We start from the raw sequence: 18,680 nt of genomic DNA, 5'->3' as shown, positions 1-18,680 counted from the left end.
ACTGTGGGGCACTCAGTCTGAATTACGTGATCTAGGAAAACCTCAGCCATTTTCACATTTCTCAGTGGATAGCACGATTCCCAGTGACTCCATCAGATCATCCACGTTCCCTGAACCTCTGACTCCATTAAGTAATGAGAGAACTGCAGCCTGGACTAGTGCCAGAAGAACCACGCTTCAGCCTTTCCCAGCCAGGTCTGCATAGAGATGCCTGTCCACGGAGGTCTGCTGTAAGACTGCTTTCAAGCTCCTCAGCAAGCAGCCTGAAGGATCACAGCGTGCAGTGAAAACAGATTTTGGTTGAGCCACTGTTCTTTCCTGCCTTTGGCATACCGGCTGCTTCAGCTGCCATTGTCAGCTATTCACTTGCTTAGATATAGTTCAAAACCCACTGTGAGCAGTCTGAAAGAGTATTAGAAAAGCACAGCCTTTTCTTTCTTCCTTCCAGTTTCCCTCGTACATATCTACCTTTCTTTTCCCACTCTTTACTAAATAATCGGACTGTCAGCTTTGTGCTTGACAGCAATTGGTATCTGCACTGCCCGACAGCTGCCAAAGGGCTGGGGTGCTCTGAGGACAGCTTCTCGAGGGGCATTCCTCACTTGCTCACTTGCTTTGCCTTCTGCACTACTACGCTGCTAACTTCATCCTCTCATGCCAGTTGTTCTTCTAAACTGTAACGGAAGGGCTGGTTTCAAAAAAATACGGAAAAAGGCAAATCCAGACAGCAAAAGAGAAAGCTTAAACATAAAAATTGAAATACCACAGAATTATGAAGCAAGCTCTCTTCTCAAAATCATCTGACTTGGTTTCCTCCCTTCTCCGAAAATGGAACCGTTTATCAGGAACAGGTGGTTGAGTGGCTGCTGCAGACCTTCATCGCACTGCTGCCGTTTGGGTCATTTTATAACCATTTCACAATGAAGTGCAGGACTGTGGCTTGTGACAACGTGGAAACGTTTCACAGCGACTTAAGCCAAACAGTTAAAAGAGAACATATTGCAAAGGAGACATCTCTTTCCACTCGGTACAGTACAGCATCAACTCTTGTGTGAGGCAGAATTTGCCCAGACTGTGCGTAACACAGCCATGCATTGGAAGGAGCATTCTTACAGAGGGCTTCTGTCCAATTAAGTAGGTCAGTATGCTCTAACGTAAAGTTACATTTAAATGCACAATAATCTATGAAATGATACATCATCTTACTGCAAGTAAGGTGATTTTAGGGCTTCATATTATATCTAGTATTGCTTTTTCCCCCAGCCAGTACCTTTACTTTTTAGGTATAACCTAGAGAGCACTTCAGTAACATTTATTTTTCCAACAGTCTCACGACGCAGATAGGAAACTGCTCATTAAGGATCATTCTGCCAACCTCTGTACACTGGGGCACGCTGCGACCTTGGAGACGTGTGTGCCTTAAGCACAGGGCTATCCCACTGCCAGTCCCAGCCTGCCTGCCAGCTCTTCCACAAAGGGCAGGAAACCAGTCCTGTCTGTTTGAACTCTTTGGTTTTGGTCTCCAAACACAGCATTTGTATTTTTTTCTTCTTCTTTCTCGTATCACAGTTCTCATCAACATAAGTACTGCCCGAGAGCACAGCATCACCCAAATTGTTTTAAAACTCACAATACTGCTATTGTCTGTATTAGCTGCAAGACCTTACAGAGTAGTCTACCTCTGCACTAGTGACACTTGCACTATTCATGAAAGATTGCTTTGCTTACTTGAGAGAAAAAGAAGATCTTTTGCTTCCAGCAGCAGACACATGGACTTCAGGCGCTGAAATACCGCCCATGCTGCCTGAAGCACTGAAATCGGCTTCACTCCCTGGCAAGGAAAAGGGAAGAGTAAAAACATGATGATAACTCAAAGTCTGTTTTCAAAATAACAATGAATCACAAGCATCCTTCCTTTGTCCGTCCTGAGTGAATTTTAGAAGTGGCATGAATTTTCAAACATCCCTGAGGACAAGCGCTGGGCTTGTTCCAGATTTTCAACGTGTCTTCAGAACCGGCACTTCAACAAGAGCAGAAAAAACACTTGAACACAAACCCCTCATGCTACAGAAGCCATTGTAGGACGCAGCTAGGAACATTTGTTGTGACAACCTGTTCGCTTTCTCACAGCCATCAGCACGTGAATGAGGCTGCTCACGTGGCTCCTTCAGAAGCCCAGTGATTTGGAACACACAATTGTGATGTCAAATGAGAACCAAACATAGAGTGAAGGCATCTAAAACATAACCTCCCCAGGATTTAGGTATCTAGGTACATAAACGCAAGTAAAATCCCAGTGTTTAAAAGGGCCAAATGTTCGAAATGCCACCACTATCTCTCTGCAAAGACCTGCTTAGGTCTTTATGGTCGAGCTTCCACTTTTGAGCCCAGTAACCACCACTTACCCCATGGCCTTATACCACTGTGGAATCAAGTACGTGAGATGTGCATGACTAAGATAAAGACATTCCCTTTGCTTTCTATGCCTACATATAAATACAGATACATAAACAGAAGGAACATACAGACATATCTACTCAACACTGCTCAAAAAGTATTAAAAGGAATCGCTCTGAGGGAAACAAAAACTTTTAGGGAAGTAATTTGGTCACCAAAACCCAAAGTTCAGCGAACACTGAAACTATTTATGATTTGAAGTCAAACATGGCCAGAAAATGGAAAACCAGAATTTTTTTCCTGTCCGAAATGACACTTTAATTTTGAAAACTGTCGAATTTCTTTCTTCTTTTAAAAAGGGGTGAAAACATTAAAAAATCTCCCCAGTCATTCTAAATATTTTAGGTGGAGTATCATCTTTGTTCAGTCTGAAACACAGGTTTCCTTTAATGTAGTGATTTGGCAGCAAAGCCCCAAATCAGTTAGTCCCATAGCTCCACTTTGAACATAACAAGGTGTCAGACAAAAAAAGAAATAGGGGATGTAAAGGAAAAGAGAACAGGGAATAATCTACCAATTCCTGAGTAAACATTGCTCAGAAAACAGTTCCAATCCCAGGATTCTCATTAAAAAGGCGTTAATAACCTGCAGGAATCCCAAAAAAGGTCAACAAAAATGGTAACAGGATTACAGGGCACTGTTTAGGAAGGGAGATGATGGGAACTTGTGTGTTCTCAGATAAAAAGAAATACTGGCAACACAGGGAGGAGGAACACAGCTGGAAAACTGTAGAGAAACTGTAGAGAAAACCAGGTAACAGCAACACAGGATTCTGGCTGCGATGCGTGTTATTTCATGAAAAATGACTTGAAATAAAATCTGATGGTTGATGGGAGTTGTGCATAGTAAAATGTAGCTGCAGTAGGTTCAAAATACTTTAACCAGGGAATCAGAAAGCTATTTTAAACATTGGCATAAATAATAAAGATTGTAATTTAAAAGCAGAGCAAAAAAAAAATATCTCCCAAGGGAAGATTCATAACGGCCTCTTTCATATGCACAGTATTTCTTTCTGTGGAGGTGAAACGAGCTGAAAGTCACAGAAAACAGTCAGAAAGAGCAGAAAATTTGCTGCAGTAAATACCCAAATTGCAAACCATGTTCTAGCTTGACCTCACGCCTATTTTAAAACAAATACTTAAGAGTGTGCAGTGTGTGTAGCATCGGCTTCTCTTTTTTGACTCATCTTCCAGACTGTCTGAATATACAAAAAGGAATTTTTTTGACTAAAGATCACAGCTATTGCCATCTTCCATACCTGCCTCAACTCTGACCTTGAAACCCCAGGGCCCTTCTTATGCCAGAACTCAGCCATCTTTTCCAGATGCAGGAGCACGTCCCCACAATCCCCACGAGACCTGCATCTCTGCCAAAAGGCATGTGGAGCTAAAAGATGAATTGGCTGGCATGGGTCTCACCCTGTCCAGCAGCCCGGCGGCTCAGGCGCTCCCTGCAAAAGTCCCATCTCTGCATCCCCTACTCACTCAGCTTTGCAGTCGGAGCCGTGGCTTTCTCATGGACCAAGCGCAAGGCTAAGCTCGAGGTGGCAGGCATCCTGAGGCGAGAACCTCCCTTTAACGGTGGGCATCCCACTCTCTGTAAATCTGGAGCGGTATCGAGACAATTAACGGGCCAGAGAGAGAGAGAGAAAGGAGTTATGGTGTGCCTGCTGGGAACTCGGCTTCAAACCCCCAACAAAACAGTTACTAAATTCTACGAAGGGGAATACCTTCCCTGGGAGCAGACTCCCCGCATCCCCTCAGCCTGCCAAGCAGACTGCTGTTAGGGCACCCTTCTCCTCTGTCCTCAAGTCCATGTGCACACACATCTAAATAGAAGTTTCTTTTCCCTTTACTGAACTAAGTAACAGGCATCTCTTTTTTTTTTCTTTTTCTTTCTTTTTTTTTTTTTTTTTTGGTGAGGAAGGAGATAAGTACCTAACTGCAGAAGATTTGTGCCCGACACCCTGAATTGCAGGTGGCCTGTGCCACCAGCCCAGGGCTGAGCAGTTCATTATTTAGGACAGATGGGATTCAGGCTTTTGCCTTTTACTTGCCCATTCCTCCTTTGTAACTTGCTGACTTCTTTTTTGCATCCTCCATTTTCGCTGTGACGTCTGGGCACTTGCTACAGCCTAAGAGTCTTCTGAACAAAAGGCGAGACGTGTCTTGAGAGGCCACAGCCCAACCACTAATGGTCTACATCTCCACTAAGCAACAGCAACCATCATTTTTTAGAAGGGGGTGGCTCATAAAATTTGCGACACAGAATTAAAAGATCATTTTTCCAGGCCACTTTAATCCAACAGGAACATGAATATTCGGGTTCAAAAATACAAAACACTTTAAAGCCGAAACACTCTTTGTAGGTGCTACTTTACTTATTCTCGTTTGAAAGAAATGCTTGGCTATTTGAACATGTTTTCCACACCAATTCAACTAAATTGGTTTAAATTCAAACTTTAAAATCTAAAACGTATAAAAATCCAAACTAAAAAAATAGCACTATGCTACTAATTTTTACCAAATTTTTAAGCATCTTTTGCTCAAAATAGTTATATTCCGATTATATTCTAATATTACCTCTTGGAAGCTACAGAGCACCTTTTTCACTTCAGTGCAATTTAGTTAGCTTATGTCGTAAAAATAATTCATTCCTGCTGACTAACAAAGCTCATGGTGCGAAATGAGATGATACAGAAATTTCCCTGTGCAATGCTAGGCGCCTTGGGCAGCGGTCCTCAGAAACAGGACAAACAGAGAGTGCCTAAGCTTATCAGGGATGAACAGAAGAGGAAAAGGCATCTAATTAGACCTACTTGAAAGATCCAAGCGTGATCTTCAAACACAAACCTTCTTCTGCAGCTGAATGTCCAAGACTGACTTTCTGTTCAATGAAAAAAAACCCCAAATAAACCTCCCTAAAAAAAGGAGAAATAGAAGAGACAGAGACTGTACTTGGCTTCCATAAGGGCTAACAGCAGAGCTGTCAGAGACCTGATGAGGACCACAGGAGACTGGGGTGGGATTCATCTGACTAAACACGAATGTCTCTAACGTAGACACCCGCGTCTGAGCCAACCTCGGTCCCATTTTTAGACAACAGAGAGTTACTCAGTAGAACCAGTGAGTTCAAGGCACTGCTTACCTTATCCTAAAGTAAATGCTTACATATTTGGGCAGAAAGACCGCACACTAGACTCACTGATTTTATTTGTTATATCTCCTTTAAAACAAAATAGGACCTCAGTCCACTTCTGCAGGCGGAGACAATTACAGCTACATTACAGATACACAACTGAGGTCAGACAAATGACAGTCCATCTCTGCTCTATCCAATTTGGCTCAAGACCGTGAATTTACATCTCCCTCACCTCCCAAACAGCTCCCGTAACCCCCAGAAGAAGGGAAATGGCAGATTCACCTCTTAAAGCTGTTCCACTTAGGAAGTGGAAAGAGGCACAGTCCCCATCTACGGCCCACAGCTCCTGAAGGTCATCTAAGGAGACCTGGAGATTCAAATGTCACCTCTTCTAAATCTCCAACACGGAGGGGTTTATGTCAGAGAGAGGAGCTCCAACGGGATCCACTGGCTGTGCCGGGTCCGTTGAGCCACCTGGGAGGGACCACTCACAAACTGCCACCGGAACCCAAACGTTCTGAAGCGTGCGGGGGAGGGCGGGGCTATGCAAATGACGGACCCCCCAACAGCCGCATCCACCCCCCACCACCCACCAGACTTCACAGCGCTGGTGCCTTCCGGACCTCACAGCTCCAACTGCTACAGCACACCACACCTTCCCAGGGTGACGCCCCTCCATGCCCAACTCCAGGACGCAAGCTTTGAGGATAGCACGGGCTTGAACCCGGACACGGCGTCCTCGCTCCTGGAGGGCGAGATGTGCGTGTTCATCTCCCTCTGAAAGAGGAAAAAATAACATTAGAAACCCTCAACCTGACACGACAATAGCTTTAACTCATTTAAACCAGACACAGAAGATGTTTCTATGAACTTCTGATCCTAGTATTTAGGAACAAAAATACAGGCTTTAGACAAGTATGATTAATTGAAGGAAATCACGCCAGATAATCTCAATGCCACTTTCAAGAGGATTTCATATTGAAGCAAGCTGGGAGGGGATTTTGTCAGCTAGGAATCCATCAGCAAGCACTTCAATCTTTAAGGGAACTGATTTTGGAACACTGAAGGGATATTTTTAATGATAAAACCATTTACTCTAAACAGGAGAAGATCATTCATTGTACACTCACACTCTGCTATTCACACACCCCTCCCTCCCCGCCCTTTTTTATTAATTAAAACCAAGTTCCACTAAGCAGTATTTCTGATGGAAGGCAAATGTGGGTAAGCCTTCCAGAAATACAGGCAGCTCAAATAAGTTGTCCTCCAGTCCCACAGAGAGCATCCCAAAGGAAGACTGAGCTCCCCAACACGTCTTGCACAACTGCAACCCCTCCCCAGGAAGCCCAAAGAGAAACATGATGCTTCTGAAAAATCCCAGTCCTCCGCACTTGATGGTGTCAGAGCAAAAGTCTGGACAAGAACAAGAGCCCCACTTGAGGCTCAACAAAGCTGTACTTGATGCACAGTCTGGGAAAACCAGAGCCAGTAGATAACTCAGAGCTTTTACGGAAGGCCTCAGACCTCCCAGCATCAGCGCTGAGAGCAGCTTCCATACGCCAAGCACTGGGATGGAGAAACAGCTGGTCACGAGCAATGGGTCCTTCCCAAGGTCTCCAGGCAGCCTGCACCATAGAGGGTTGCTTAAGCAAGCCGTTTGTAAGAGACAAGGTCTAGGAGGAGGCTCTTCCATAAACGGCATTCTCAAGCCGAGATCCTCGAGAACACGACCTTGCTGCTCGCTCTCTTCCCCTACAGAGCCTGAAGGAGCTGCCCAACGGCTCAGGCAATCGCCGTTTTCAAGAGAGGCAGAGTCCAGCAGTATGTAAGGCTGCCAGATCCAGAGACATCTCCTGTATGGATCCTTCCCCTGACATACAGGCCCATGCTGGCCAGTCTGGTATTTATGACTGGAGCTGAAGTGCTCTGGAAGGTTGGCACACACTGGCCACTGAAAAGCTCTGCTCAGTGCTACCAGATGATTTCTAGTCAAATTCAGCAACAGAAAGACAAACGGGGAGAGGCCACAGTCCCGCGTGCAAAGGGAGCAGAGAACAAAACAAAAGATACCGGGGGCAATTCTGGAAGCAGCAACTGGCCGTCTGGCAGACGCATTTTTACCCTCACCTGGTTCAGGTTTTGGGGGGAAGATCCCCGAACCAAAGTCTTCTTTAAGCAACTCCAGCAGGTGGAGAGGAAGGCAGTTGGGAATGGGGACGAGTTAGCTGTGTCACAGGGAGAAGAACTGCAGGAATAGAATGACAAGCGTTAGAACCACAAACAGCCAGGGGAAGGTCCTAAGAGAAATCAAACTAGAGCAGTCTTCAGCCTCATCAAGACGAAAAGAATGGACAGGAGGAAAGAGGTCAGGAGGCAGGCAGGGAGATTCCCAGTTTTGAGTCGTACGTAGATGATCTTCAAACAAATCCTTTGTCTCCTTTTTAAACAAAAAGAATGATCTTGAGCAGGAATGTACATGTGGGACAAGGAAGCAAGGACTGAGTTCAGCAGGCTGGATCAAAGCAGTCAGGGAACTTGTTTCAGAATTCAGAAAGAACTCGCCCATGCAACTGAAGTCCTATCTCAGAGCAAGAACTTCCGACATCTTCTACCTCTGACTTCGCAGATTTGTTAGTGAGCTACAGAAAACATTTCCCCAAAGAACTGGAGTCAGGCAGCTGCACAGCTATAGCCTAATGGGTTTGACATCAGTAGTATGCAAGGCTCTGGAGAATTTGCGAAGGAAAGAATTAATCAACACCATCAAACTAAGCAGATGGAGTCCTACGTGCATTCACTTAAGATGGAGCATGCCTGACTGACCTGCGTCTTTTCTCTGACTAAATGACAGATTGACTATCTCACTACAAGAAACAGAGTAGCTATAATTGCGCAAGTCAGAAAAGTGGCATGATCTGCAGGGAAGGGGGCAACAAATCTACTCCTATAGCCTAAAAATACTGTATTTATCCATGTATAAAAGTTCTAATCTACCTTTCAGAAAAAAGGATTCAGATCCTCTCTGTCGCTTCCAGGACTGGATGAAATAGTCCTTGGGCCATCTGGTTTTGAGGAGGAGGAGGAGGACTTGAAGAGCTTGACTAGGCAGGCTAACAAAATGAGGCTTCCAAAAATAAGCCTCGGTTTGGTGGGTTGGTTTTGAGCTGGTTGCTTCATGGGTTCTGTTTGCTGAGCAGACATCTGCAGAAGACAGCTGCACGGGCACAAAGAGAAGACCAGCAAGGGGGTGGAAAAGAGTCTCTTGGAAGTGGCAGTCTGGGACTTCTCTTTTTGCTTGCCACGTTTGCTCATGGTGTTTGGAGGATTCATTGAACCACTACATTCCCAGAAAATCCCAGGCTGGACAGCTCCCAAAAAAACCAAACAGCGCAGGACTGCAAGAAAAACAACCAGGTGGTGAAGCCCTCCTCCAGAGCCATATGGTGATGTGCTCCTCACACGCTTCAAAACTAGTGTGGGCAATCCCAGACTGTGGGCAATCCTAGAAAACAGCAGTGGAATAGGTATTTTTATTCCCATTCGGAAATTCCTAGCCAACAACTGTACAACATTCCTGCAGTCTCCTAGAGACAGTCATTCCTAGCAAGTCCTGTGAAAGTCCTTGAATGCATCCCAGTTCTTCATCTCCTAGGGGTTCCTGGGAAATTCCTCATCTCTCCCTCATTTTGCTGTGCCAAAAAGCCACACTGCACATTCCCACAACGGAAAGCCTGCCTGCGTGGAGTCGGACTACACCTGATGAGGACACAAACGCCGCACCTCTTCCCAGACCCCTCCTGTTTATTGCACAGGGATTAGTCAACTCTGCGGCCCACCGCTCTTAATGCTTCCTAGTGAGCTTTCACCCTTCACAGGTGGCACTGGCGCAGGGGTGCAATCCACTTCTCCGCCTTTGAAGAAACCTGCAACTCACAGAAGGCCCCTTCTGGCCGAGATAAAAGGTGGCCCCCAAAACATTCCCCTCAGCCCCTTTAAATGACCACCTGGAGAGCTCCTGTTTCACCTGGGAGCCACCTCCCTGCTCCTCTGGTCACTCTCACCTCGCCCTCACCCGCTACCTAAGAGATACACAAGCAGCACAAAGTCCACGTCTGTGGCAACACAGAAGGCTCAGCCGAGCTCCCCAGGCTGAAGGTAGAAGACATTCAGACAGCAGAGACTTGGCAGACTGACAAAAGGGTTTCGACTATGTCCCTGCTTTCCATCTACAGCTTGAATAGAACTAGACACTATGTTTACTGCCTACACTCAGAAGAGTCTGGCTGAGGTTTTTGCACCTGTGAACAGGGCATAAACAAGAAAGTGTGTATTTTGCACTGAAGCAAAAAAGCCTCACCTTGCTTAGCTGAAGCTTTCTTCATTTTAGTTACAATATCTGTAGGTTGTGTATAGTCTACATACAGAACAAGTCCTGCATTGCCCAAACGAGGGAACTTCTGTCTGGATATAAAATACACACAGGTATGACACCATCTCGGTACCTTTATAGGCATAGAATATACACAGAAAACATGCAGCAAGTATAAACAGAATCATACGCATAGACGTATAGAGATACACATAAATATACGTCTTTTGCAAACTCAGATACACACCCCCCCATGCACGGTCTATACAGAACACCCACAGACACTATATTCTCTGCCTGCAGGAAGAGAAGCCTCAGCTGACCTCACCTCGCTGAGGCTTTTTTCCTCTCTTGATTCAGAAGATAGATTATCTACGCATAAAAAAAGTATACAGACACAGGAAGCACAACCATGTTTTTCTCTCTGTAGATGCACTCTCTACACAGAACACACACATAGAACATGCAGAATAGACATACAATGTGTTGTGTACATACTGCACAAAACAGTCAGGTGAGGGGAAGCTACGCTTTATGTCTTTATGTTGAATATGAATGTCGATGACTTCATGTTGAATCGATACTGTCTCTGCACAGAACACAGACATTTTCAAGGCCAAGGGAGGAAGGCCATTTTTCTCTGTGCGTGGAGCATATATTGTCCTGACTTGGAACACATGCACATGAATACGCACACTTTACGTGCAAACATACACAGAGAGAAAGGCAAGGTATGTTTTTTCTGTCTGCATAGAGCTCACCTGTTGCCCTTATATAGAATACGTCCTATCTGTATATAGAGTAGATACAAAGAGCTGAGGCAGGTCGTCTCTGCTTACAGAAGAGAGCCTCTTTCCATAGAAGACTACAGAAGACCCATACAGTCACGCTTTTCTGTCTGTACGCACGGGAGATCCTAACTACCAAATACACACAGGGCTGAAGAGAGGATTTGGTTTATCTCTATGGAATATATTTGACAGGAGAGGAAGGCTTGTCAGTCTTTTCTTTGAATACAGCCTACACATATGTGGAATATAGGCAGGCAAGGTGATGAGAGGCTTTTCTGTCTGCATAGAGAATATATGGGCTCAATAGAACACATGTACATAGAAAGGCAGTGCCTCACCTACCTCTACATCTAATAACGACCATCTGTGTGCACACGACATGCCAGCAACAAGGGGAGGCTTTTCTGTCACTATACAGACTACATACTGTCTTCCTCAAGACTACGCATGGACGGGCAAAGCCAGGCTTGCTTTCTCAGTATGCAGCGTATACCAGGATATACTTTGCCTATCAGAAAAGAGACGGTGAGGCTTTTCTCTCCAGATACAGACTCTAATTCTTCTGTAGATAGACTGCATGCAGGCAAAGCATGTCTACTCATGGACTAGATACTGCCAAGGCAGGGCTTTTGGGTCTGCTTATGCAATGAAAACTGGCTATATAGAGAACAGAAACCAACAGAATATGAAGGTGGGGCAATAACTTTCTGTCACCATACAGACTATAAAATGGCTGTACGGAGAATACGTATGGAGAGTATTACACACCACTTTCCTGTTCGGACGCAAAACGTATTCTGGTGATGGAGCAGAGACAGGCCAGGTGAGGCAGGGCCTTCCCACCGACCTGCGTGTGACATCTGGGGAGTGTCTCCATACATCAGGCACACTCTGCCTATAGAAGCACACAAACAGGGGAGGTGAGGCTTTTCTCTTTGCAGAGCAAAGACTTGGTGCACGCAGGTAGTAAGTATGAGGCTCTTCTGCCTGTATGTGGAATACAGGCTGTCTATAGAGCAGAGAGGTATCTCTGTACTTAGAACATACACTGCTCATCTGCACAACAGACCCAGAGAGGCAGGGGAAGGTGGGGCGCTCCTGCCCGTACACAGGCAATGCCCTCTTTGTAGAGCACAGGCAGAAGGGTGAGGCAAGGCAAGGCAAGGCTGCCGGGGGGCTGGCAGCTGTCAGAGCTCTCCTCTTGCAGCCAGGTAGAGGCACCCTTCTGCCAACCTGGCCTGAAGTCTCCAGTGGCTTGCAGCTCACTGGGTGCTCAGGGCCACGATGCTCCAGGGAGGCTGAGGAGGCTCATCAGGCCCTCATCCCGATGACATCCAGGGGGAAGAGCCTGGGGCTCTGACAGGATTGTCCTCAGGAAGGCTCAAGTAGGAGCAAACACATCGTGCTGCTTAGCACCACTGGGCTGATGGCACAGTCAGGGCTTCGGCTCCTATGACCGCAGGACCCTTCCTCAAGGAGCACAAGGAATAAGGACTGCCGGCCCAGGGACAGGGCTTCCTCGACTGAGCATGCAAGAGAGTCTCTGCGAGCAGGCTGGCTAACCCAGTGAGGAAGGCCTGCAACCACATACACCACCACAGCCTTCTCCGACCCTGCAGGCACAGTGTCGGGGGCAGCGAGGAGGCGTCCAGGGGACAGCAGCACAGAGCAACATCGTCTCACACCCCATGTGTGAAAGCAGAATGACGGGGCACCCGTCTCCACTCCCCACTGGACTCCTTGTCGACAGACACAGAAAAACTCATCAAGGTTAAGGGCACACTGGGCTGTGACCACCATTTGGTTGTAGAATTTAAAAACCCGAGAGAAGTGAGCAAACCAGCAGGATCACAATGCTGGACTTCAGCGGAGTAGACTGCCGCTTCCTGAAGAGCTTCTAGGCAAGAGCCAACAGGAGACCGGCCTGGAGGGCAAAGGGGCCCAGGGCAACTGGTTGAACTTCAAGGACCACAGCCCCCACCTCCCCAGGCACCAGAAGGGTCCGTGCCAAAACACAGAGTCGGTCACAAGTAGCAAAAGGCCATCACTGACGGACAGGAAACTCCTGAGACACCTCAAACGCCAAAAAGGAAGAACACACGAGGCGCAGACAGAGATGGGATACCCAGGAGGAACAGAGAGACATTGCGCAAGCATACAGGAATGGACTGGGGAAAGCCGCAGCTTAGCTGGAGGCAAACTAGGAAGACATGAAGGACAACAGGAAGGGCTTCTGGAAGGCTACTGGAAGCTAAGGGAAATGCGAGCCACTGCTCAAAAGGAAGGGAACTTACTGGCAAAAGACAAAGGAAAAGTTAGAGAAGATGCTACACAGGGCAGAGGTGTGTGAGCAGGGGGTTGGGTGTGTGTTTTGGGGGGGTGTTTGCCCCACTTCTCTCTCCTACTTCTCTCCCTCACTGGAGGAAACAAAGCCAGACTCTTCTTGAGGGGCACACTGGATGGACAAGGGGCAATGGACAAGGTGCAGATTCTGATTAAATTACCATGGAACTGTACTTTATCCCCTAGAACATAGGGTACGGGCTATGAGAATAAGGAATAAGTGGCAAACTATTGATGCCGAGACCTGTGTCATACGAGACCAGCAAGGATGTATTTGTGAAGGAAACACCATCAAAGGGCAAGATATTTGTCTTGACACTGACCAAAATGTTTGTCATTTTGAGGTGCATCCCAACGAGACCCTAAGAACCATCATAATTTACAGGGGTATGGGATGTGTTTGTCTGAGAAGTCAGTGTGATTTTGTACAAGTAGATGATCAAATGGTGGACATGAGCAACCATTCAAATATTTTCATTTGCAACTTTGTTAGTCTTACAGGATGTGATTTTAACTACACGGCTCCTGTTAGTACTTATCAATTGCTACAATTTAATTATATGTTGATTCAGGATATACAGCCCACCCCTATTGGAATAAATCTCACTCTAATAAGAAAATTATTACATCATGAAAATTTAAAAAGGTTGTTAAAACAAGTTGAAGAAAGTGGAGGAAAGACTTTAATTACTGTCCATCATGATGCAGAGGAAATACACCAAGTAGTGGAACAAGTGAAGGCAGACGGAGAGCACAATTGGTGGGATGTGTTTAGGGGTTATTCCCCGCCAGCTACCAAAATCTTAAACATAATGACCCACCCGATATTGGTGTTACTAATAGCTACGACAACATTAACAATATTAAATCTTATCCTTTGGTGTAAACTCAAGGAACTTATTGGGCAAGTATGGACACTAAAAATAATGATGAGACATAATGAACCACTTTTAAAAGCAAAAGAATTTGCTTACGGGAAAGAAAAGGGGAGAATGTTACAGGACATCTTGAAAAACAAGTGTTAAAAGCAAGTCAGAAGAATTAGAAGAATGTAAAGAAGATGCTTCATAACAACTGCACCCGGCACTTAGACATATTTAAGACTGTCTTCACTAGCTCTCTGCTAACTAGCTATAACGATTAGCACAAGGACGAATCGTAGGAAAATAGAATAGACTGCCAAAATAGTGCCCTAGAGTTAACTTGTCTCATTATAATCTCATTCTAACGCTAAAGAACACACCTCCTAGCTAGAAAAGCCCCAACCCAGTTAAGCCCCCTACTCTCTGAGCATGTGTGGTGAATCAAAAGAGAACTGTAACTTTAAGATGAAGTAAGAAAAGTATTAACCAAGAGTTAATTAAGGGGTAGAACCAGTAACTAACTTTGTTAACTGTTTGAAATACCTGTCATGATTTTAACCCTGTGTGCAAGCCGTGCACTGTGCACTGTTGTTGTGACATTACCAGTGGTTCAGTACACTGAGAGACTGTTCTCAAGAGATTTAGACAACCTGTATTTAACTACCGTACATCAAAAGAATCAAAGAAAGGACACCTAAAAGGAAAACTGGTAGCAGACTAATGAAGTCTGAGACTGCACTAACTCAGAAGAACATTAAAAAGTTGTTTAGACAGACGATTCCCCAGTGATGGCCAAGAATTAGTCTGCAATACTGCAGGTATGAAGTGTAACTCTTCTGCGTTCAACACAGTACATATTGTGTTTCAGCAAAACTAAAGACTTCTCTTTATTTCAAGCACTGGAAGCATTAACAACCTTTAAAAGCGTAGTTCAAACCATGAGACACCAATGGTGCTGGAAAACAAGTAGCTGAGAAAAATGTTCAGAGCTCCGTCCTCTGGCTCCACCACTTAAGAAAACAAGCAAAGAAAACCCCACGAAAATAATCCATATGGACACGAAAGGCATTGCTGCATCCCCTTGCCCCCATTACAATCTTCCTGTAGTGCCTACATCACTGAGGAAAAAACAGTTTTCAAAGCAATTCCTCTCCTTGCGCATCCATGTTTTAACACAACCATATCAGACATTCGTAGTGTTGTTCCGTGCGGCTCCTTAGGAAATCTATGTGCTCCTTGCAAAAGCTTTTCAACACCTTCATTATCCTTGTCTTCTGAACTTGGTTCCCCGTCACAGCCTTCATCAGTAGGCTCGCACTCCTCTTCCTCATCATCTATCAAGCTGTTGTTAAGGTTGTATTCATTTGGTTCATCATCATCATTGTCACCGTCTTTCGCCACAGCCCTTTTTCCTGTAGGGACAAAAATGTCATCTACTCATGAATCATAAATGCAGAATGAAAGAGACCTCCCAGCCTCCCCAGCCCCAAAGCAGAGTTTAAGTTGATTAGTACACAACTCCTGGGCTTCTTCCTTGAAGGCAAGAACTTCCCTTCCTTTCTCTAGTCCCTAGGACCACATCTGGTAGACATGATTTTCAAGAGCCACGTGCAACCTGAGACTGGATCTCGGCACGTGCAAACTTCCAAGCACTCCTTAAACTGTGTTCTTCTTGAAGTCCCAAACCCTTTGGCACCGGCATTAATGATACAGGTGAGCCATCTCATCAGAGTTGCCTTCTAAGCAAAAGCAGACAAAAACCCAGTAATACACATCACAAATTTTTTAATTTTTTTATGTCTTCTGATAACTCTCCTTTCCTTAAGAGGTGCGGTACACAATTTTCCTAGTTGTCTTCCTACTACTTCTGCGCCTAAACAATACATCTTTCTTGCCATTTAGCCTCTAGCTATTGCTAGATGACGATTTTGACCCCAGATTTTTTGCCTTTGTCCATATGTACTTACTTGGGCTATTTTACACTCTTACTCTTTGGAGTCTGACATGGCTTTTTTTCCCATTCACGTCTTTCCTGAGCCTCAGGTGCTAGAAGGGAATCTGCTAGATCACTCACCTCCTATGCTCTCAACTTGGACCCATGCTGGACAGTCTGTGCTTCCTTTCGGAACACAGGTTAAGGAAATGACACACGATGAACACTTCTTTACTGAGCTGGGTGCAGCCTACCTGTTTCCCAGGTCAGCCTATTCTGTCATGCTGCTTTCTAATCTGCTGTCCATCCATCTTCTTCAGAGCCTACATTTTGTGATCAAATTGCCTTCTGCCTTCATAGTATTTCACAATGCTCTGTATTGGCAGGAATCAAAGACTAGAAACCTCTACTGACAAGAAACGGATGCGGCTCGCAGCATGTTCCTAAACTTTTTTAGATAGCTTGTCTTGCAGTATTCTTTTAATTGCTCAAATACGTTGGCACATTTAAACTAAATCCCAGGGTAATTCTGGTATTTGAAGAAGCCTTATCCTTCTGACTTGGTAGTGTCTGTGCAAAGCTGCTGCCATGGCAGCATTGCTTTCTTTTATTTATCAACAACTGTGAACTTTCAACAAGTTTATTTCCATTGCTGTCTGATTTTGGCAGATGTGCGTAACCCTTTCTCTACAAGCTTACACAATCTCCCTTTTTCTTACATGTCCACAATTCCTGACCAGCCACACTCTATTAACATTCCAATCATGTGCTGTTCTGCCCTTAAGTCATACCTCTAAGTAAAACCATGTTCACTCCTCTTCTTCCTAGCCTCCATTTTTTGGATTCTTACCTCATCCAGAGATAACCTGTCAGTGATAATTTATCTGTTGAGCAATTCTTGTCATCATCTTTCATATGAAACTATAAATATACGTTCTTCCTCAGCTACAGACCCCAGTCCAAATCATCAACATTTATATTAGCCAGAAGCATTTCTTAGCAACCTCAGGTCAGAGCCCCAGGCACTCAAGCTATGTGCTGGGTGAACAAACAACACCACCAGTACCTGGTGCGGTCCGATGACATCCTCTATCAATTACATTGTTCCACTACCAGAAGTGTTAATATTCCAAAATTATCATATGGTCTGATTAACATTTTATACTTTATAGCAACTCTCACCCAACATTTTCAAAAATATTTACAGCATTAGTCAAGTTTTGCAAAGATAAAGATAAATGCTACAGAGACACTGAATGACCTCCTAGAATAATGTCAGCCACATGTGACACAGCCAATAATACAATTAAGAAAGTCCTATGGCTGGCAATCAATATTCTTTGAAGGACCGACTATGCACCACCTAGTAGAAAATCCTGAAAATGCCAACTGCCAGTTTGAGCTGTAATCCACTATTATGCTTGCTAGTTTACTGCTTATCAGACTTCAGAGGAAATTAATCATGTCCATGTTTACCCATACCAGCAGAATTTGTTATCAGAATCACCGACTATGGTCCTGCAGAATGAATTATGTCTTGGAGGGGGGAGGTAAAAACAAAGATGTTAAATATGTTAGCACAAAATCCCTCTTCTCAGACTAAGCTTACAAGGTTAATGGAGCCCTATCTGGCTGTGCAGCCTTGCATGGCTCAGTACGACGGCTTGAGATGTGAACTTGCTGAGCCCAACCTTTTGGAAGCAAAACCTCAAGAGAGCTAAGCAAACCGGTCAACAAGACAGTGAACAGTACTTTAATTAATGCGTTCCCTTCTTTCCCCTGTGCACGGAATATCAGTTCTTCCCTGGTCCTTAATTAGTAAGAGGAGTTGAAGTTGACACACTGAATTTCACTTCCATGTTAAAGTTTTACATGTTTACAAGAGAAGCACTCTTCCATCTGTAGTCATGCTTGGCTGACCACCTGCCATGAGCTGTACACACAGGATCTACCATTCGTGTAAGGAAGCGGTTCTTATGAAAGGCACAGCTGCAATATAAAACCTTTGAGATTTAGATTGAGTAAGAAGGACTTTAGATACGCACAGAGCCCAGCTCACTTCATTATAAAATCTTAACACCCCACTGCTCTTACAGTGCTGCTAACAATTCTCACCACGCTGTAATACACATTTGACAAGGGAGCAGTGACCACGATGGGGCTGGTACTTGCATCATGGGGTGTGGCAAAACAGGTAACAAATAAGCCTCAGAACATGCTAGTGCACAGATACAACCATATGGCACATTCAGTGATAGCAGAAGTGCACACATACATGATAAGGAGATGGAATGGGAAAGAAATTTCTCAGCAGAAAGTATAAAAGCAACCTTTTGCATACACCCACAACAGAGTGGAGGCCAAAACGCTTTGCCTGGAAAAGTAATGACAACTATTTGAACTTTTATTTATTTTCTCGAGAAGGCAGATCTCTATATTTTGAGGAAACGTCCAGCCACACCTTGGAGATCTCGAGGAAGACAAGCCAGCTCCCATTGCCACTTGATAGGCAGCAATTCCACGTACTCATGTCTTCTTCAGGCCAGGGGAAGCGAAGACTGCGTATCATCAGACTTCAGACTGCTCTTTACAGTTCACTTTTAAATTATTTTAGAAAGAATGGGAAGCTTCACATGTGGAAGCTAAAACGCAGAAGAAGCCTGGAAACAGACCTGAAGGCTATTTAAAACTGGAGTCTATGCACACACGACGCATGAGTTAACACTGTTGACAGCAGCAAAGCAAGCTAGGTGCACTGCTGGCAAGCGGAGGAGATATTCCTG

The sequence above is a fragment of the Gavia stellata genome, chromosome 5 (genome assembly GCF_030936135.1).
Source record: "Gavia stellata isolate bGavSte3 chromosome 5, bGavSte3.hap2, whole genome shotgun sequence".
Classification (NCBI taxonomy): Eukaryota; Metazoa; Chordata; class Aves; order Gaviiformes; family Gaviidae; genus Gavia; species Gavia stellata.
Note: the sequence above shows the minus strand (reverse complement) of the source record.